At 46.7% G+C, this 22,970-nt stretch overlaps 1 protein-coding gene and 1 long non-coding RNA gene across 2 annotated transcripts in view; one reads left to right on the top strand and one right to left on the bottom strand.

Annotated features, from left to right (window-relative positions):
• The window catches only part of LOC130369393 (uncharacterized), a 54,331-nt gene extending 42,730 nt beyond the window's left edge, over positions 1 to 11,601 (top strand). The window contains exon 3 of the long non-coding RNA XR_008892738.1: positions 11,402 to 11,601. This is a non-coding gene — a long non-coding RNA (uncharacterized LOC130369393). The remainder of the gene's footprint in view (positions 1 to 11,401) is intronic.
• Positions 1 to 22,970, bottom strand: part of MYBPC1 (myosin binding protein C1) — a 388,140-nt gene that overhangs the window by 332,111 nt on the left and 33,059 nt on the right. Inside the window, exon 2 of the mRNA XM_056574562.1 lies at positions 10,995 to 11,036. The gene's annotated coding sequence lies outside the window, so the exon portion shown is untranslated. The remainder of the gene's footprint in view (positions 1 to 10,994; positions 11,037 to 22,970) is intronic.

Below are 22,970 nucleotides of genomic sequence, written 5' to 3' on the forward strand. Positions count from 1 at the left end.
TTTCACAAAATTTCCAAACTCACAATTTTTCATGGACCAGTTCAGGTTTGAAGTGGATTTGAAGGGTCTTCATATTAGAAATACCCCACAAAAGACCCCATTATAAAAACTGCACCCCCCAGAGTATTCAAAATGACATTCAGTCCGCGTTTTAACCCTTTAGGTGTTTCACAGGAATAACAGCAAAGTGAAGGAGAAAATTCACAATCTCCATTTTTTACACTCGCATGTTCTTGTAGACCCAATTTTTGAATTTTTACAAGGGGAAAAAGGAGAAAATGTATACTTATATTTGTAGCCCAATTTCTCTCGAGTAAGCACATACCTCATATGTCTATGTAAAGTGTTCGGCGGGCGCAGTAGAGGGCTCAGAAGCGAAGGAGCGACAAGGGGATTTTGGAGAGTACGTTTTTTTGAAATGGTTTTTGGGAGGCATGTTGCATTTAGGAAGCCCCTATGGTGCCAGAACAGCAAAAATCCCCCACATGGCATACCATTTTGGAAACTAGACCCCTTGAGGTACGTAACAAGGAATAAAGTGAGCCTTAATACCCCACAGGTGTTTCACGACTTTTGCATATGTAAAAAAATAAAAATAAAATTTCACTAAAATGTGTGTTTCCCCCCAAATTTCACATTTTTGCAAGGGTTAATAGCAGAAAATACCCCCCAAACATTGTAACCCCATCTCTTCTGAGTATGGAGGTATCCCATAAGTTGACCTGAGGTGTACTATGAGTGAACTACAATGCTCAGAAGAGAAGGAGTCATATTTGGCTTTTTGAGAGCAAATTTTGCTCGGGGGCATGTCGCATTTAGGAAGCCCCTATGGTGCCAGAACAGCAAAAAAAAAACACATGGCATACCATTTTGGAAACTAGACCCCTTGTGGAACGTAACAAGAAATAAAGTGAGCCTTAATACCCCACAGGGGTTTTACGACTTTTGCATACGTAAAAAATAAATAAAAAAAATCACTAAAATGTGTGTTTCCCCCCAAATTTCACATTTTTACAAGGGTTAATAGCAGAAAATACCCCCCAAAATTTGTAACCACATCTCTTCTGAGTATGGAGGTACCCCATAAGTTGACCTGAAGTGCACTACGGGCGAACTACAATGCTCAGAAGAGAAGGAGTCATATTTGGCTTTTTGAGAGCAAATTTTGCTCGGGGGGCATGTCGCATTTAGGAAGCCCATATGGTGCCAGGACAGCAAAATAACCCCCACATGGCATACCATTTTGGAAACTAGACCCCTTGAGGAACGTAACAAGGCATAAAATGAGCATTTACCCCCCACTGGTGTCTGTCAAATCTTTGGAACAGTGGGCTGTACAACATTTTTAATTTGCACAGCCCACTGTTCCAAAGATCTGTCAGACACCAGTGGGGTGTAAATTCTCACTGGACCCCTCATTACATTCCGTGAGGGGTGTAGTTTCCAAAATGGGGTCACATGTGGGGTTTTGTTTTTTTTGCGTTTGTCAAAACCGCTGTAACAATCAGCCACCCCTGTGCAAATCACCTCAAATGTACATGGTGCACTCTCCCTTCTGGGCCTTGTTGTGCGCCCCCAGAGGACTTTACGCCCACATATGGGGTATCTCCGTAGTCGGGAGAAATTGTGTTACAAATTTTGGGGGGCGTTTTTCCCTTTTACCTCTTGTCAAAATGAAAAGTATAGGGCAACATCAGCATGTTAGTGTAAAAAGTTTATTTTTTTTACACTAACATGCTAGTGTAGACCCCAACTTCACCTTTTCATAAGGGGTGAAAGGAGAAAAAGACCCCCAAGATTTGTAAGGCAATTTCTCCCGAGTACGGCGATACCCCATATGTGGCCCTAAACTGTTGCCCTGAAATACTACAGGGCTCCAAAGTGAGAGCGCCATGCGCATTTGAGGCCTGAATTAGGGATTTGCATAGGGGTGGACATAGGGGTATTCTACGCCAGTAATTCCCAAACAGGGTGCCTCCAGCTGTTGTAAAACTCCCAGCATGCCTGGACAGTCAACGGCTGTCTGGCAATACTGGGAGTTGTTGTTTTGCAACAGCTGGAGGCTCCATTTTGGAAAGAGTGGCGTACCAGACGTTTTTCATTTTTATTGGGGAGGGGAGGGGGGCTGTGTAGGGGTATGTGTATATGTAGTGTTTTTTACTTTTTATTTTATTTTGTGTTAGTGTAGTGTAGTGTTTTTAGGGTACAGTCACACGGGCGGGGGGATTACAGCGAGTTTGAGCTGCCGCGCAAAATTTGCTGCATCGCAAACTTGCAGCCCGATACTCACTGTAAGCCCCCTGCCCATGTGAATGTACCCTGTACATTCACAGGGGGGGGACCTCCAGCTGTTGCAAAACTACAACTCCCAGCATGCCTGAGAATGTTTGGGAGTTGTGGTTTTGCAACAGCTGGAGGCACACGGGTTGGGAAACACTGAGTTAGGAAACAATGTTTCCCAACCAGTGTGCCTCCAGCTGTTGCAAAACCACAACTCCCAAACATTCTCAGGCATGCTGGGAGTAGTAGTTCGGCAACATCTTTAGAGCCAGATGTTGCCGAACTACAACTCCCAGCATGCTTGGAGTTGTAGTTTTGCAACATCTGGAGGACTACAGTTTGCAGACCACTAATACAGTGGTTCCCAATCTGTGCCCTTCCAGATGTTGCAAAACTACAACTCCCAGTATGCCAAAACTGTCCAGGCATGCTGGGAGTTGTAGTTCTGCAACATCTGAAGGGCCAGATGTTACAGAACTACAACTCCCAGCATGCCTGGACAATAAGGGCATGCTGAGGATGTGTAGTTTTGCAACATCTGGAAGGGCACAGTGGTCTCCAAACTGTGTACCTCCAGATGTTGCAAAACTGCAACTCCCAGCATGCCCAGACGCCAAGGGCTGTCTGGGCATGCTGGGAGTTGTAGTTTACAGGGTCCTATTACAGCAATGCATGTCGCTTTACGGCGATGTGCATTGCTGTAAAGGGCCCGACCGCGGCTGAAGATCTACTCACCTGTCGCCGCCGCCGCCGTCTTCATCGCAGGGATCCGGGTCTTCAGGGACGAGGTAAGTACCGGGGCCGGTCCCCAGCACTCCCCCGTCCCCCGCCGCCTCCTCCGGTCTTCCTCCCGTCCTCTCCGGACTTCCAGGGGCCGGGCAGGACGGGAGGAAGTAACCGCCCCCCCTCCTGCGATTGGTCGGTTAACTAACCGACAGATCGCAGGGGATCGGAGGAGGTGGCAGGTTTGCCACCTCGCTCCGATACTTCAGCATGGTCCTGGCTGTCTGTGACAGCCGGGATCATGCGAAATTACCGGGCGGTCGGGTCCCAGAGACCCGATCAGCCCGGTATCGCCGCAGATCGCAAGGGCGATTTCCCTTGCGATTTGCGGCGATCGCCGACATGGGGGGCCTACATGGCCCCCCTCGGCGTTTGCCCTGGATGCCTGCTGAAGGATTTCAGCAGGCATCCAGTTCCGATCTCTGCCCGGCGAGCGGCAGAGACCGGAAAACGCCATGACGTATGCATACGTCATGGGTCCTTAAGACCCAGGGTGTGAAGACGTATGCATACGTCATGGGTCCTGAACAGGTTAAGATTTTCTATTATACAAATTGATATATATAGTAAAATGTAAAAAATGTACAACACAACAGAAGGCACAGCCAGAGCTGCTTAATACCTAAGGTCCGCAAAACACACCAACCAAGGAAACAATTTAGATAAACCAAGATAAATTGAACACAAACTTCCTGTATTTGCACCAGGAGAGCCGGATCTCATTAGGTAGTCTTCCAGTGCTTTGACATAAGGCAACTCACTGCAGTCAGTATATGTAGGAGATGTTTAAAGTAAGGCTCATGCAGCTGAGACAACATGCTCGTGGGGACAGGGAAATATAATCCAAGATCTAAGTCACTATGGATTTAACAGACCTCCAGTAGGGTTTTATAAGGAGCAAGCCCAAAACAGGCTCTAGAATAGTGACATATCTACTTGGGAGAGGCCATATAGTTCATCTTAGGGAACAAACTGATTCAAACTTTTATTAGGGAAGGGGTTAAATGACCTTTGTTAACTTTTTTTTTCCACTTTTTTTTTGCAGTGCTATAGCTCCCATAGAGAACTATAGCTCTGCACACACTGATCTCTTATGCTGATCCCTGCAAAGCCATAGCTTAGCATGGATCAGCGAGATAGGGGCTCGATTGATCAAGCCTGTAGCTCAGGCTTGGAGCAATCAAACCCAGATCGGACACGACGGAGCAAGGTAAGGAGGTCTCTCCTCGCATCCTAGCTGATCGGGACATCGCGATTTTATCGCGATGTCCCGATCAGCCCGACTGAGCTGCCGGGAAGCGTTTACTTTCACTTTCAGACGCTGCAGTCAACTTTGATCGTCGCGTCTGAAGGGTTAATAGCGCGCGGCACAACGATTGGTGCTGCGCGCTGTTAGCCCAGGGTCCCGGCTATGAATAGCAGCCGGGACCGACCCGGTGTGATGCCGGGTCACGGTGACCCTGTTTTAAACACCAGGACCGGGTGTAGGGCGTACAGGTACGCCCTACGTCCTTAACAGGTTAAGATAGGGTCCTCCCAGTGGTCTCAATATAGAGTGAGTACTTAAATGGTGTCCAGTTTAGGATATTGAAACTATAGGAAAAAATTGCCGGGGTAACCGCACGGCAGATGTAAACCGCCGATTTCCGAGTCATCATCCCCAAACTGCATTGGTTGTATGTAGCATTGCATGTAATCACTGTACAGAGTGTGTATATAAGTGTTTACTATTTCTATACTCACCGAATGTATTTTGTAGAGGTCTATGCTAAGCAGCTACTAGACCACTAACGGTCACATTTACATTTTTACTGCACCTGGCACCTTCCCATTCCCTCACTACTAAGGAGAGATAGGAGGTTCCGGATGCAGGTTGGCACTCTCTAGGAAGGCCTCCCTGCATTAACAGGTAGGGGGTCCATACAGACTAGCAGGGTCAGTTGGTAACTGGTCCAGCATCAAGGATCAGCTGTGTTTGCTACATATTTGTGTTATCCATATATCCTTGCTTTTATTTATGCATGTGTTTCTATTTTAATGTATACCAATAAATAATTACTTTTATGACCTAAGTGTTTTTCCTATTATGCTCTGAGCCTACACACAGGTCCAAATGCAACAGACACTCTCCCCTTTAGTCTAATTCTTCCTAGCCTTGGAAGCATTAAGGTTCTCATCCTATTGCAGCTCGGGTGTGGCTTTAAAATCCTAGCTCTGCTGCACTCTGGTTGCTGGCGATTGAACTCTCTGACTTTGTTTTATTATGCACCTTAGCTTTAGTGCTACTCTGTTCATGTCTGCTTAATCATGCACCTTGTATTTATATTGTGACATTTCTGAGTTTTTAACCATGGTTAATAGTTTTGTTTATTGTAGATTTTAGTCTGAAGTACAATTGTCTGTTTTTAGGATTATTGTATGACCGTTCTGCTTATACCTTGTTTCTTAGTCTGTGTTCACATTGTGAGTATCCTGACCTGTGTCTCTCCACATTGTGGAGTTTGATTTTCTTTTTGTTTTTTTATAGAGTTCATGATTGCATATCTTTAGAGTTTATGGTACATGCACTGATCATAGAGTACATGATCACTGACTAGTGTTTCCTCTGTGCTTTACCATTGGTCTATAGTGTCCTCTGTGCTTACTCACTGATCTGTGTCCTCTGAACTTAATCTGTTTATGTTAGTTATCTTAGTCCAGTGTGACCAGTGTTCTATGTTCCTGATCAGTTTAGTGTTTTACATTCAGTTCTTCTGTTCATCCCCTGCATTTCCTGGTTTCTGCTGTTTACTCATTCTATACATTGTCTAGTTCATTTATTCATATTTGCCGTTTATCTGGATTTCGCTTTCTGAACTGTTTGTTAGTACACTTTATTCTGCCCTGTTTGTTGTATTTAGATCTGTCTTTGACACACCCTATTGACAAATTAAATGGCAATTCCCAGTTGTCAATTTATTCCTAAATTTCTAGAAGGAATAACTTAATCACCATGAACTACACTGCTCGAAAAAATAAAGGAGACACTTAAACAACACAATGTAACTCCAAGTCAATCACACTTATTTGAAATCAAACTGTCCACTCAGGAAGCAACACTGATTGACATCAATTTCACATGCTGTTGTGCAAATGGAACCGAGCAGGTGGAAATTATAGGCAATTAGCAAGACACCCCCAATAAAGGAGTGGTTCTGCAGGTGGTGACCACAGACCACTTTTCAGTTCCTATGCTTCCTGGCTGATGTTTTGTCACTTTTGAATGCTGGCAGTGCTTTCACTCTATTGGTAGCATGAGACGGAGTCTACAACCCACACAAGTGGCTCATGTAGTGCAGCTCATCCAGGATGGCACATCTAGGAGAGCTGTGGCAAGAAGGTTTGCTGTGTCCGTCAGCGTAGTGTCCAGCGCATGGAGGCACTACCAGGAGACAGGCCAATACATCAGGTGATGTGGAGGAGGCCGTAGGAGGGCAACAACCCAGCAGGACTGCTACCTCTGCCTTTGTGCAAGGAGGAGCAGGAGGAGCACCGCCAGAGCCATGCAAAATGACCTCCAGAAGGCCACAAATGTGCATGTGTCCACTAAAACGGTCTCCAAGAGGGTGGTATGAGGGCCCAACGTCCACAGGTGGAGTTGTGCTTACAGCCCAACACTGTGCTGGACGTTTGGCATTTGCCAGAGAACATCAAGATTAGCAATTTCACCGCTGGCCATCTTCACAGATGAAAGCATGTTCACACTGAGCACATGTGACAGACGTGACGGAGTCTGGAGACGCCATGCAAAAAATTCTGCTTCCTGCAACATCCTCCAGCATGACCGGTTTGGCAGTGGGTCAGTATTGGTGTGGGCATTTCTTTGGGGGGCTGCACAGCCCTCCATGTGCTTTCCAGAGGTAGCCTGACTGCCATTAGGTACCGAGATGAGATCCTCATACCCTTTGTGAGACCATATGCTGGTGTGGTTGGCCCTGGGTTCCTCCTAATGCAAGACAATGCTAGACACATGTGGCTGGAGTGTGTCAGCAGTTCCTGTAAGAGGAAGGCATTGATGCTATGGACTGGCCCGTCTGTTCCCCAGACCTGAATCCGGTTGAGCACATCTGGGACATCATGTCCCGCTCCATCCACCAACGTCATGTTGCACCACAGACTGTCCAGGAGTTGTCGGATGCTTTAGTCCAGGTTTGGGAGGACATCCCCCAGGAGACCATCCACCACCTCATCAGGAGCATGCCCAGGCATTGTAGGGAGGTCATACGGGCACGTGGAGGTCACACACACTACTGAGCCTCATTTTGACTTGTTTTAAGGATATTACATCAAAGTTGGATCAGCCTGTAGTGTGGTTTTCCAGTTTGATTTTGAGTGTGCAGGGGTGTGGAAATTTTATAAAAAACTACTTGTCCACAGGACTAAAATGGAGCAAAATCTACTTGTCCCTCATGACGATCTACTTGTCCAGGCCAATTTTCGCTTTTACGCTCTGATTTTTTCCTCCTCGCCCTATAATAGCCATAACTACCTACTATAATCATACCTTTTAATTTTTCAATAACATATTCTCTGAACCCAAAAAAATATATACCGTATATTAAGGGAAGTGAAATTGAAATAGTAAAAGATAATTTAGCAGATTTGGTGGTTCTTTTCTATGCCATTTACCTTGTGGTTGAGATAACATGTTAGTTTTATACTTTAGGCGCCTGATTACAGAAATACCAGATTTGTATCGTTTACGTCATGTTTTACTAATTCTGAACATTTTCTAATTTTTTTAATTGCCATTTTTTTTAACCCCTGTAGCTTTATTTTTTTTCTGCATACCAGGCTGTATGAGGGCTCATTTTTTGCGCCACAATCTGTTTTTTTGTATCGGTACCATTTTGGTATTGCTCTGACTTTTTAATCGCTTTTTAACTTTTTTTCCTGGGATATTATAAAAATAGCAAATCTGTGTTTTGGTATTTTTTTACATTTACCGTAGGGGATACATAATGTTATATTTTAATAGGTCGTACAATTACGCACGAAGCGATACCAAATATGTTTATTTTTATTATGTTTGCATGTTTTTATATAGGAAAAGGGGGTGATTTGAACTTTTAACATGGAAGGGGTTAATGCAGCGGTCTTCAAACTGTGGCCCTCCAGATGTTGCAAAACTACAACTCCCAGCATGCCCGGACAGCCAACGGCTGTCCTGGCATGCTGGGAATTGTAGTTTTGTAACATCTGGAGGGGCACAGTTTGAAGACCACTGGGTGTCTTCCAAACTTTTATTAAAACTTTTTTTTTTTCTTTTACACTTTATTACACTTATAGATTCCTCATACAGATGATTCCTCATACAGATGAATAGAGATCTATTGAACTCTATTAATCTGTGTGCTCTGTGATCCATTGATAGAGCCTAGTCCAGCCAGGATCTATCAAAGATAGAGCCGGGACAGCAGGGAACAGAGGTAAGCCCTCCGGCTACCTCCATAGTGGATCGCCCCCCTGCGATCGCGCTGCGGGGGGGGGGAGGGGCGTGGGGGCTGGGGGCGATCCACCCCCCTAGCCCACCAGGGAGCATTCACATGTCCCTTTAGACCAGTGGTTGTCAACCTTTTCGGCGACCGTACCCCCAAGGCCTGAAAGTATGTCCACGGGTACGCGAGCGAGGGGTACCCGCAGACAAAAGGCGTGTTCTTACCTTTATACTAATGCATCCCATCTCCATCTTAATCCCCTTGTGCTATTATTCCCCCTCCGTCTTACTCCCCCTGTCCCACAATTCCCACCTCCCTCTGAATCCCTTTTGCCATTATTCCCCCTCCATCTTTATCCCCTTGTGCCATTATTATCCAATATGGAACAAGGGGATTAAGATGGAGGGGGGGGGGGGAGGATAATCAACCCCCCCCCCCCCCCTCCATCTTAATCTCTTGTGCCATTATTCCTCCCTCCCTCTGATCCTCTTGCGCCATTTTCCCACCTCCATATTTATCCCCCTGTGCCATTATTCCCCCTTCCATTTGAATCCCCTTGCACCATTCCCCCTTCCTCTGATAATAATGGCACAAGGGGATTAAGATGGAGGGGGAAAAAATAGCAAAAGGGGATCATAGGGAGAGAGGAAAATCACACAAGGGGATTAATATGGAGGATGTGGAATAATGATACAGGGGGATTAATATGGAGGGGGGGGAGTGATAATTCCCCCCTCCCTTTGATCCCCTTTTGCCATATCGGATAATAATAGCACAAGGGGATTAAGATGGAGGGGGAAATGGCAAAAGGGGATCAGAGGTAGGGGGGGGGAATATTGGCACAAGGGGATTAATATGGAGGAGGAATAATAGCACAAGGGGATTAAGATGGAGGAGGGGGGGATAATCAACCCCCCCCCCCTCCTCCATATTAATCCCCTTGTGTCATTATTCCTACCTCCCTCTGATCCCCTTTTGTCATTTTTCCCCCCTCCATATAAATCCCCTTGTGCCATTATTATCCGATATGGCAAAAGGGGATCAGAGGAAGGGGGAATGGTGCAAGGGGATTAAGATGGAGGGGGAGAGGGATAATGGCGGAGGGGGGGAGTAATAAAGCACAAGACATACAATTTCAATGCCTTGTGCTTTATTACTCCCCCCCCCTCCGCCATTATCCCTCTCCCCTCCATCTTAATGCCTTGTGCTCCGTCCCATACAGTCCCCCCTCCGTCCCATACAGTTGTTTACCTGGCGTCCTGTGGTCCCGTTGCCTGCTGCTTCACGGGATGTTCCACAGGGCCGCACTGACGTGTGACGTCCCCCTGCGCTGGGCGGCAACTCCGCGCAACTTCAGGGGAGGCCACACGTCTCCCTGGCAACCACGCAGCTCACTTGCAGTAGGCCCGGCCGCATCTTTGGCCACGCTACTGTACAGTGAGCTGCCACGGCTATGCGCTGACAATTACTGGCCAATGCATGGCCTGTATTTGTCAGCGCTTTCGCGTACCCCCTGACAGCCCCTGGCGTACCCCTAGGGGTACGCGTACCCCAGGTTGAGAAGCCAGGCTTTAGACGCCGCTGTCAGCTTTGACAGCGGCGCTCTAAAGGGTTAATAGCCAGCCGCGGCGATCGCCGCATGCTGGCTATTAGCGGCGGCCCCCGGCTACTGAGAACAGCCGGGGGCTGCAGAGTATGGAGCGGGCAGGAATCCCGAGCCCACTCCATACTCCCCATGCGCCGCATGCATCTCCCTGTGCAGACGCGCCTCCTCCCCTCAGCTTTACGAAGCTACAGCTGTGGGGAGTGAAGGCAGAGGACGCAGGTCTGCACGGGGAGAAATAAGCCACGCCCCCTCATCTCCCCCCCGCACGTCTGCAGAGCAGGGGAGAGAAGACCAATACACAGCTTCTCATCTCCCCTTCTCTGCTTCCGAGGACACAGGCTGCAGAGTATGGAGCGGGCAGGAGTCGGGAGCCCGATCCATACAGACTGCAGATCGCTGCCGCACTTGTCAGGTCCGGCCCTGCTTGCCCGAAGCCGGGCTAAGGGCCGGACAAATTCACCTGCCCGGCGCCCAAAACTGCTAGTCCCGGCCGTCGGGCGATAGGAATTCCACATCCCTGGTGTGACTCCATATCCAGACCTCCATGGGTTGATAAATTTGGTTTCCACTGATCATTTTTGTGTGATTTTGTTGTCAGCACATTCAACTATGTAAAGACAAAAGTATTTCATATGATTAGTTTGTTCATTCAGATCTAGGATGTGTTATCTTAATGTTCCCTTTATTTTTTTTGAGCAGTGTATATTTAACTACAGTTAGGGTAGTGCATAGTCAGTGCCAAGTTGCAACGATTTGACCTTTTACTTTTGCATTGTTGTTCCATTCAGTGGATAAATAAATCAACACACAGCTCTATTCAAATAATACATGTGAAAAGAAAGACTTACTAGGCAAAAGACTGTGACAGCTACTGACCATTTCCTTTGGATCTGTGACATAAAAGAAAATGAATAACTACTCTTTACAATACTGCTATATTCACAATGAATAGTTTCGGTAAAATCTGGAGCCCACCTTTGTTTAAGTGGATACAAACACCAAACTAACACAAAAGAAACATAACCAATAAAAACTATATAGTATGCAGCAGGACGGTTACATGACAATGAATGGTACGGTAGTTATCACAAAGAAAGCTTCCTCTTTTATGTACAGTACACTTGTTCTATTGGCTAAAAAGATATAGAAATGATCTTAGCATCAATGTAATCTTACTGAAATCAAAATTACTCATTGAAAATCCAATATTTAACTAAGCAGCTGATGTAATAACTTGTTTTATATATTTTTTCAGAATTCGATAATCCATGTAGCAGATGCTAAAAAGAACAAACACACGCAGGGACGCTCCTAGTGGACACACGCAGGGACGCTCCACTAACATCTAAAACTCTCTGTTTAATAAATAGTTCATTCATCTTCCAACTATAAGAACAAGCTGCTTTACCAGCTTCTGCTGTCCTTGCAGTACGTAGTATTATTATCACAGCCACAATACCATATAAATGGGTATTTCTGGATGCTGCTTATCCATTGATGCCATAAAATGACACAGCAGAGTTTCAATATGTATCTTGATATTGAAATGAGTTTCTGTGCATTTGAAAAAAAAATATCTTGCATCAAATTTTACTAAAAGACTATTTACTATGGAAACTCTGATGTGTAATTTTATGATATTATTGGATAAGCAACACCCAGTTTTTTCCTATTGTGGCTGATCCATGTTGGGCAATTGTCTGAATAAAAACATTTTCACAACATGTACTGTAGGTGTGTTCATATGATCTTTCATGCAGCACAGATTCCTTACTGAAATCTGTATGAATTCAATCAACAATCTGTCTCCCATTGATCTCATACTTGGGTAAGATTTGTAAAAAAAAACGTTGATCCTCCACATCCTGAAGGTTTTCTGTGCGGGCCATTGACGTACATTAAACATATTGTCACGGTCATGGTACAAATTGTATGGTGTGCATATTAAGTGGTCATTCTTGCCCCCTTTCACATCAGAAAAAACTCAACTGTACCAGTTAATTTTGGTGAGACCAGAGGTCTTGTGTATGAGAGACTTCCAACTCTCACCCAAAATATGATATCAGGAAAGAGAAGGATCAGTCATATTGAATTTCAACACCTGATCCGTTTGTTTTCCCTACACATTAACGCCTACTAGCAGGAGAGTCAAAAAAAATTGCAATGCATAATGTTCTGTCTTCTTACATGTTCACACAGTATGTAGTCTGACATCCAGCATAAACCATCCCTGTCTTCCAAATGAGAGGACTGTTCTTTGTAGCTCAACAGGTTTATTTGTCAACAGGTTGTAATAAGTACATGAATGAATATGTACTTGTGAATGAATAAATGTGATGAATGGTAAAACAGATATGCTGTTACACACATGGTGGAGTTTTAGAAGAGAGACATGAAGAAACAGGTCTGAACTTGTGTTTAGGAGACTAAGGACTGCCCCTTCTCCTTCCCAGAGTGCCTTGCAAGAACCCACAATGTGTAGCACCACCCACAAGGCAGAATTATTACAAAAAGAAAAACAAGATGTAGTACAGCTTAACACCACTAGATGGTGCTATAACCTAACTAATGAACTCTCATTATTGACAGACTATGGCAAATGGTAAATGGTTATGGAACCCTGGCTGGAGAGAACACATAAGATGGGCAGGCATAAAGAATGGAGGCAGGGAAGCGATAAAAGTCGGCTCACTGCCTCTATTGCACACTGAAAAGATTAATCTATATAGCAACAGGGGCCATATCTTTGGAATAGCTGAACCAATATATGTAAGTTACAGCTCTTTGCACTCCTGTTCACCGGCCCTATAACCCAGTGTATTGGGTTTAGTGTGGGGAACAGCCTGTCAATTTCCCTTTAAAGAGACATTCTGGTATCAGAAAATTATATTTAAATAATGCCCCAAGACATATAACTTTTTAATATAGAGTTAACACAAATTGTACTGGCTTCAGCATGTTTATGCTTGAATTACCTCTAACAGGAAGTTGAGTAGTCCTTTCATTTTCAGTGTGTTGTTGTCTCAACTTCTGCAACTAATCTGCCACACATGCAGCAGATTTTGTGTGCTCATCTCTTTATATTGATTTACACAGCAAGGGATCTGCAGCATAAAATTCTCAGCCTGTGTGAACATTCCCTTTAAGGAAAACTGTGACCAAGTTCACCCACAAAACTGTGACCAAGGTTACTTACTTTTTTAGGTTTTCTTGCTGCCGAGTTGTCATCTGCTAAAGTTCCGTAATTTTGGCCTTGCTTTGGGTCCCGGAGGAAGGGGCCATGGCCTGCCCCCTTGTTCACATATTCATTATCCCCCTAAGCGCAGCGCCCTGTCTGCAGAGGGCATGCGCAAAAATTTTTACCCAGCTCTCACGTCATCAGGACGTGCGTTGGGAGAACGATCTGTGCAGTGTAACTGCGTATGTGCTGGTCTCTTGCTACACCCGAAAGTCTGGAGTAGCGAGACTTCAGAAAGAGGTACTTCCAGGTGGAGCGAGGGACTAGGCAGTGAACTTTTAGGTAAAAATAACACCTTATCTTTTTTCTGTAGGTCTATACGATTACAACGATATCCAATTTATATAGGTTTTGTTTTATTTTACTTCTTTAAAAACATTTTTACATAACAAGTATCACCAGGGGGAGGTGAATTCACGAACAGTAACCGAGCAGGACTTTTGGAGGCAATCTGTGTGTGCGGGGTCAGGATGGGATTGAACCATGCAGACTTACCTGGAGGAAGCAGATTTTTAGCAAGGAGGGCACACTCATATGGTGCAGGGACAGCTCAGGGCTCTAGAATGGACACATTACTGTTGGCATACACTGACCACTGTAACACTCACGTTTCAGTAGACAGGAACACCGATGGATGTGGATCCGCTGGACCTGTCTAAGGTGCCACTGGTTTTCACCAGATCCTGCCGCAAAGCGGGATGGACTTACTGCGGCAGGTGGCACCCAGGTCGCTACACCTGGCACGGCTTGACCACACAGGCGGCTGAGGAATTCGAGGCACAAGTAGGATATGGCAACTCGTGGTCAGGATAGCAGAAGGTCAGGGGTGGCAGCACAGTAGCCTAGTCAGGAACATAGCAAGTAGTCAGTAGGCAGGTGGCAAAGGAGCAAGGTCAGGTAACGGGGCAAAGGGTATGATACACGGCAAGGCAAAACACAGGAATGCACTGTACTGGACCTTTAAATTTCAGAGCTCCGGAGCATGCCCTAGGGGACGGGACACGCGTGCCGGAGCAGAGAGGCCGTAGAGGAGGCAGAAGAAACAGGAGGTGAGTGACGGGTTGGGATTCGCATGCGGGCGTGTCCCACAAAGCGAATCCCAGCCCCGCCGGCAGCAGAAGGAGAAGGGGCCATGTGCTCACGGCCCGCATGTGCGGCCAGAGTGCAGATCCTAACAGTACCTACCCCCCCTTTGGTCTCCCCCTTCTTTTACGGTTCAGAAAACTCCTGAGAAGTTCACGGTACAGAATATTCTCCTCAGGCTCCCAAGATCTCTCCTCAGGACCATAACCCTCCCAGTCAACCAGAAATTTTTTTTCCCTCTCACGTTTTTTGTGGCTAGGATCTCTTTAACCCTGAAGACATCAGAAGAACCTTAGACTGGCGTGGGGACAAGATTCTTTTGAGAAAACCGGTTTATCACAAGGGACTTGAGGAGAGACACACGGAAGGAATTGGGAATACGTAACGTAGCACGCAGATGGAGTTTGTAGGTTTGTAGAGTTTGACAGGAATAATTTTTAGCAGAACTTGAAAGGGACGAAGGTAGCGAGGACCAAGCTTGTAGCAGGGGATCTTGAAGCAAATGTATTTTGAGGAAAGCCACACCATGTCACCAGGAGAGAAGGACGGAGGAAGTATTCTACTCTTATCAGCCTTCATGCGTGTGGAAGCCTGAGATAATGATTGTCGGGTTATTTGCCAGATGGTGAAGTCACGGACCAACTCATATACAGCAGGCACACTGGAATGAACTGGGAGAGGAAGAGGAGAATGGAGATTGAGTCCTTAGACAACAAAGAAGGGAGACTACCTTGTGGACTCGGAATCCTTATGATTATATGAGAATTCAGCCCAAGGAAGAAGGTCTTGAACAACAACCTTGGGGATATATATCCCCTCAGGGAAACCCTGAATAGAGACCCTCTGCGGTCTAAAACTTAGCTTTTAATAAATTCCAAAATAATAATTTTTGTGCTCAAAATTTCCACTAGGTGGCAGTGTGTGCTTAAAATTACAGTCCCTATTTGTAATGGTTTTTATCGCATTCGCAGGTACCTCATACTCTTGAAAAAGCTAGGTCCAACTAGCGAAATGTTGAGCCAGAGGAGGGGATTTTAGCTCAGTCCCCGTGTTATAACATGGATGGATCACGGTGCGCTGTGACACTATGTCTGTAGACGGTGTCAGAGCAGAGCGCTGTAAACAGAGCTCCGTGATCAGGTTCATCCTTGCATAGAATGCAATAAAAACCATTACAAATAGGGACTGTAATTTTAAGCACACACTGCCACCTAGTGGAAATTTTGAGCACAAAAATTATTATTTTGGAATTTATTAAAAGCTAAGTTTTAGACCGCAGAGGGTCTCTATTCAGGGTTTCCCTGAGGGGATATATATCCTAAAGGTTGTTGTTCAACATATAAGTGCCCGTAGACCCTCTGGGGGTATTTGTTAATTTACAAGGAAGAAGGTCGACCCAGTCGTCTTGGCGAGCTGACATAAAATGACAAAGATAAGTCTCAAGAATTTGATTAACCCTCTCCACCTGACCGTTGGACTGAGGGTGGTAGGCTGAGGAGAAGTCCAGATTGATGTCCAGACGGTTACAAAGAGCTCGCCAAAACTTAGAGACAAACTGCACTCCAGTATCCAAGACAATATGCTGAGGAAGACCATGTAGACGAAAAACATGCAACAAGAAGTACTTTGCCAGCTGTGGGGCAGAAGGAAGACCAGGTAGTGGACTAAAATGTGCCATCTTTGAAAACCAATTTACAACGACCCAAATGACAGTGTTATTACGAGATGGTGGAAGATCGGTGATAAAATTCATAGCGATATGGGACCAGGGAGTCTCCGGAATGGGTAAAGGCTGTAAGAGTCCAGTGGGTCTCTGCCAAGGAGTTTTGTCACGGACACAAATAACACAAGAACAGACAAAATCTGAAACATCACGTTCAAGATGGGGCCACCAGTAGTGCCAAGAGATTAGAAGTAGCGTCTGACGTATTCCAGGATGACCTGCTGTCAAGGAAGAATGACCCCACTTCAGTACCTTGCATCTCAATCTGGCGGGCACAAAGGATTTTCCAGGAAGAACTTGCTGAATTTCAGCAGGAGTGGCAGAAATCAATCGATCGGGAGGAATAATATGCCTAGGTGTGGAGTCCAAACCAATGACGTCAGAGGACCTAGAGAGAGCATCAGCCCTGATGTTTTTGTCTGCTGGACGGAAGTGAAGAAATTGAACCTAGAAAAGAACAGAGACCACCTTGCCTGACGGGGGTTCAAACGCTGAGCAGACTGAAGGTATAGAAGATTCTTATGGTCGGAGTAGATGCTGACCGGATGAGATGATCCCTCCAATAAATGTCGCCATTCCTCCAAAGCAAACTTAATAGCGAGGAGTTCACGACCTCCAATGGAGTAAGTCCTCTCAGCAGGAGAGAAAGTCTTGGAAAAGAAGCCACAAGTCAGGGTCTTGCCCTTGGCATTTTTCTGAGTAAGAATGGCCCGGGCTCCAACAGATGAGGCATCATCTCCAAAGCAAAGGGCCTCTCCGGGTCAGGTCTAGCATGCACGGGAGCAGAGGCAAACGTAGACTTCAAACGGGAGAAGGCAAATTCAGCCTCATGAGGCCAAGACTTAGCATTAGAAGTCTTTTTCGTGAGAGCTGCAATGGGAGGAACCAGGGAAGAAAAATGTGGGATAAATTGGCAATAATAGTTAGCAAATCCCAGAAAGCGTTGACTAGTACGTAGGCCAGTAGGACGAGGCCAATCCAATACCGCAGACAATTTTTTTGGATCCATCTGCAGGCCCTGATAAGAGACAATGTAGTCAAGAAACAGAAGACTAGATTTTTCGAATAGGCATTTCTCCAGTATGGCGTAGAGATGATTCTTCGGTAGACACTGAAGAACAAGACGAACATGAGTACGATGTTCCTCTAAGTGTGAAGAGAAGATCAGGATGTCATCAAGGTATACGACAACACAGGTGTAGTGAAGATGTCATTGACAGACACTTGAAAAACGTCTGGAGCATTGCAGAGACCAAAAGGCATTACGAGATACTCAAAATGTCCATCACGAGTGTTAAAGGCCGTTTTCCATTCATCTCACTTGCGGCTACGAGTGAGGTTATATGCTCCACGTAAGTCCAACTTGGAGAAGAGCTTGGCACCTCGGAGGGTCAAAAAGTTCAGAGATAAGAGGTAGTGGGTAACGATTCTTGACCGTGATTTTGTTAAGTCCCCGGTAGTTAATGCATGGACGGAGTGAGCCATCCTTCTTTCCCACAAAGAAGTATCCTGCATCGGTGGGAGAAGAGGACTTCCAGATAAATCCCTTTTGGAGATTCTCCTGGATATACTCAGCAATGGCTTTGGTCTCAGGAACCGATAAAGGGTAAATCCTTCCACGAGGAGGAGTAGTACCAGGCAGAAGATCTATGGGGCAGTCGTAAGGACGATGTGGCAGCAGAGACGTAGCCTGCTTCTTGCAGAAGACATCAGCAAAATCTTGGTAAGGTGGCGGCAGGCCAGGTAAAGGAGGAAGACTAGTAACAACTTTATGCTAAACTGGTTGGAGGCCAAGATTTTGGCAGGATTGTCTCCAGCGAATAATTTCTCCAGTTCTCCAATCCAGTTGCAGAGAATGGTGTTGCAGCCACGGAAGGCCAAGAAGAATCTCAGAAGTACAGTGTGGCAGTACATAGAATTCAATCTTTTCTTTATGCAATACTCCCACTTGCATGACGAGAGATTCGGTACGGAAGTGAACCACACAGTCCAGATTGTGTCCATTAACAGAGGAGATGAACAAGGGCTTGACAAGCAGAGTGACAGGAAGATGATACTTGTGGACCATAGAAGCATCAGTAAAGTCACCTGCGGATCCAGAATCCAAAAATGCTGTAGCGCTGAAGGAGGACTTGGCTGAAGTGAAGACTTGTACAGAAATAGTTAAGCGAGGAGAGGTAGTATTCACACCCAGGGACGCCTCTTTTACGTAGGTGTGAGCGTTTTCCGGACGCTGTGGACGAACTGTACAGTCCTTGAGGAAGTGCAATACAAGCACAATACAAGCACAAATTCTCACTGCATTGTTGTGACCTCTCCTGTTGTATAAGGCGAGAACGATCCACTTGCATAGCCTCTTCAGCAAGAGGCGCAGGAAACTGTAGAGGTGGACATTGAAACACGGGTGCCAGGCTAGGATATCTTCGTGTTCAGACAGGTTGCCAAGTGGATAAGTTCAGTCAAAAAAGACGGAGGATCACGTGCTGAGAGGGCATCTTTAATCCTGCTTGACAGTCCTTTTTAGAATGTGGCACACAAGGCCTCATCATTCCATGCTAGTTCTGAGGCTAGAGTGCAGAATTGAACTGCATAGTCACAAACGGAAGAATTCCCTTGATAGAGGTTCAGCAAAGCCGTCTCAGCAGAAGAGGTACGTGCGGGTTCCTCGAAGACACTGCGAAATACTGCCAAGAAAGCCAATTGGAGGATACCGGCTCACCGCGGTTCAAAATGGGTGCAGCCCAGGCCAGGGCTTTTCCGGACAGTAAGCTAATGACAAAGGCCACCTTTGCACGTTCCGTCGGAAACTGTTCTGACATGAGCTCCAAATGCACGGAACACTGTGTGATGAAGCCTCTGCATAACTTGGAATCACCATCATACTTAGAAGGTAAAGGCAGATGTAGCAGGGAGCCAGAAGACACTGCAGGAACTGGTAGAGACAGTGGGAAAGGTTGCGGTTGCTGCTTCTATTGTTGCTGCATGGTCAATAGCTGTTGCATCATAGCAGATAGTTGGGTAAGTTGCTGTGCCTGTCAAGCCAACTGCTGAGACTGATGTACCACAACGGAGGGAAGATTCGCAACTTCAGGCAGGGGTACCTCAGCAGGATCCATGGCTGGATCTTACTGTAACACTCACGTTTCAGCAGACAGGAACACTGGTGGACGTGGATCCGCTGAACCTGTGTGGCAGATGACACGGACCATACCAGGGAGAGGAGTCTAAGGTGCCGCTGGTTTTCCCCAGAGCATGCCGCAAAGCGGAATGGACTTGCTGCAGCAGGCGGCACCCAGGTTGCTACCCCTGGCACCACTCATCCACACTGTCGGCTGAGGATTTCCAGGCACAGGTAGGATACGGAAACTCGTGGTCAGGATAGTAGAAGGTCAGGGCTGGCAGCACAGTAGCGTAGTCAGGAACGTAGGAAGTGAACAGTAGGCAAGCGGCAAAGGAGCCAGGTCAGGTCACGGAGCAAAGGGTATGATACACGGCAAGGCAATACACAGGAACGCTTTCTCTCTGGCACTAGGGCAACAAACATCCGGCAGGGAAGAGTGGGAGGTGGAGAAATTTATTAAGTGAGCCACAGGTGTTTACTTAATTAATGGGTGCACTGGTCCTTTAAATTTCAGAGCTCCGACACGCGCGCCCTATGGGGCGGGGACACGCGTGCCGGAGCAGAGAGGTCGGAGAGGAGGCAGAAGAAACAGGAGGTGAGTGACGGGCTGGGATTCGCATGCGGGCGCGTGCCACCATGCGAATCTCAGCCCAACCGGCAGCAGAAGGAGAGGGGGCCATGCGCTCACGGCCCGCGTGTGTGGCCAGAGCAGAGGTCCTAACAACCACAACAGTGGCTTTAGACATATCAAAAGTTTACATTGGTCAGGGTCTTCGAGCTGAGACTGCTTTGATTGTTAGCCATATCCGGGTGAAGCACACAGCAGCTCAATGCAGGAGATGGGCTCTATAGACTATAATGAAGCTCGTCTCCTGCAATCAGTCAGATTGCACACTGAGCTGGAGAAGGAAGCACAGTGCTGTGCACTAGATCCCACGTGACCCAGCATTGGGATCCCACGGGTCCCAGCCCAAAACGTGCGGGCGTTCAGGAGGCTGCTGCAGGCGGGCAGTCAGGCGCTATGCCTGTGGGTCCCGCAAAATCCGGCAGCAGCCTCAGTGACTCAGCCCCACCCTCCGCTTACAGTCACAAGCTTCTGCCTTAGGTCCGGACTCACCAGGGTGGGGCTGCTGCTCCTCCTAACTTGTCTCTTGCCCCCACCCCGTCGCACCACCATTTTATGTATTTGGGTCCCCCGCTCAGCCTGCGTCCGTCCATCTTTTTCTGCCGCTACCCGGGCCCGCCGGTACGGTAGGTCAGAATGAGTCCAACTCCAATGTTACAATACACACTCACTGTGCGCTGTGCTGCGGCCCTGGCTGGGTCGGTGATCCTCCCAGGGCCTCTGTCTGCAGTCTGCTCTGCAGCACTGCTATAAACATGGGGGTATGTACATACCCTATGGGAGCTATATCAAAAAGTAAAAAGAGTTTAAAAAAAAAACTTCCCATTAACCCCTTACCTAATAAAAGTTTGAAATCCCCCCCCACCTTTCCCATTTTTTAGCTAAAATAATGTAAAAAAAAATAAATTAAAAAAAGTATGTGGTATTGCTGTGTGCGTAAATGTCTTAACTATTAAAAAATAATGTTAATTTAATTGCACGGTCAATGGCGTACACGTTAAAAAAGATACTAAAGTCCAAAATTGTGCATTTTTGGTCACTTCATATGCCATTAAAAAAAATTATAAAAAGCGATCAAAAAGTCTCATTAAAACAAAAATGGTACCAATAAAAACTACAGACCGCAGTGCAAAAAATGAGCCCTCATACATCCCCGTAGGCCTCTATGTGCAGAGCCTTGCATCGGTCAGTGACCCAGAGCCTTTGAGTCTGCACAGTCACTGCTATTCACATCTGTACATACACTAGCAAAAACAAAAGGAAACATAGCCAGCACAACTACCTAATACACGGGTGCACGCTGCTGTGGAAAATACAAAAAAGTATACAAAAAAGAAGGGGTCCATCTCTGTGTTTAAAAGAGATGGACACCCAATATTTTTTATCACTGTGTGCCAGAAAGATTCACAGGGATTAAAGCGTTACTGTCATCTTATTAAACTTTTATCCCGTCACACAGACATGTGAAAAGTTTAGATTTGTCAGGTCTCAGTGCTCAGTTCCCCACCAATCGTTAGCTTTACCTGGGTGAAGTGCACAGTAGAGCCCCGCGCCCGCCCGCACCTGATGATTTTTTTGACCAGTCTCACCCGCTCACCTTTTTTGACCTGTCTCACCTGTTTTGGGACATAGATAGCTTTCTTAAAGGAATGATTAACATTTCAGTGTATAAGGAAAGGAGTGGACTTGCAGGGTTTTCTAAGGTAGCCTATCTGATTCCCAACTGCAATGTCCCCAAAGCTATTTTATTACTTTATATCTATATATCTAACATAATATAGCATAATATCTAACATAAAAAATGTAAAAACAAAACATTACAAAGTCTCATACCACAACTTCTGGCCCTAACTCCCCTCCCACACACACTTTCATCCTCTATATAAAAATGACTGTAACAAAGATCCAATTTAACAAACTATTTGGGCAGAAATTTGTGCTATTAAAGGGGTATTCCAGGCAAAACCTTTTTTTTTTATATATATATCAACTGGCTCTGGAAAGTTAAACAGATTTGTAAATTACCGTATTTATCGGCGTATAACACGCACTTTTTAGGCTAAAATTTTTAGCCTAAAGTCTGTGTGCGTGTTATACGCCGATACCCCCACAGGAAAGGCAGGGGGAGAGAGGCCGTCGCTGCCCGCTTCTCTCCCCCTGCCTTTCCTGGGGTCTAGAGCGCTGCTGTCGGCCCTTTTCACCCCCTGGTTATCGGCAGCCAGGAGGAGAGAAGGGGCAGCGGCACCCATTGCCGGCGCCGCTGCCCCATTGCCTCCCCCCATCCCCGGTGGCATAATTACCTGAGTCGGGTCCGCGCTGCTCCGCTGCTCCAGGCCTTCGTCGTTGCTATGCGCTGAACAGCGCGGCGCATGACGTCAGAGCGCCGCGCCGTGCATAGAAACGACGCCGGTCCCCAGCGTCGTTGCTATGCACGGCGCGGCGCTCTGACGTCATGCACCGCACCGTTCAGCGCATAGCAACGACGGAGGCCTGGTGCAGCGGAGCAGCGAGGACCCGACTCAGGCCTGGAGCAGCGCAGACCCGACTCAGGTAATTATGCCACTGGGGATGGGGGGAGGCAACGGGGCAGCGGCGCCGGCAATGGGTGCCGCTGCCCCTTCTCTCCCCCTGGCTGTCGGCGCCCCTTCTCTCCCCCTGGCTGTCGGCGCCGCTTCTCTCCCCCTGGCTATCGGCGCCGCTTCTCTCCCCCTGGCTATCGGCGCCGTCACCGATAGTCAGGGGGACAGAACGGGCAGCGGCGCCGATAACCAGGGGGTGAAAAGGGCCGACAGCAGCGCTCTAGACCCCAGGAAAGGCAGGGGGAGAGAAGCGGGCAGCGACAGCCTCTCTCCCCCTGCCTTTCCTGGGGGTATATCGGGGTATACACGCGCACACATGCACCCTCATTTTTTCATGGATATTTGGGTAAAAAACTTTTTTTACCCAAATATCCTTGGTAAAATGAGGGTGCGTGTTATAGGCCGGTGCGTGGTATACCCCGATAAATACGGTACTTCTATTAAAAAATCTTAAT

Source organism: Hyla sarda, chromosome 4, assembly GCF_029499605.1.
Source record: "Hyla sarda isolate aHylSar1 chromosome 4, aHylSar1.hap1, whole genome shotgun sequence".
NCBI lineage: Eukaryota > Metazoa > Chordata > Amphibia > Anura > Hylidae > Hyla > Hyla sarda.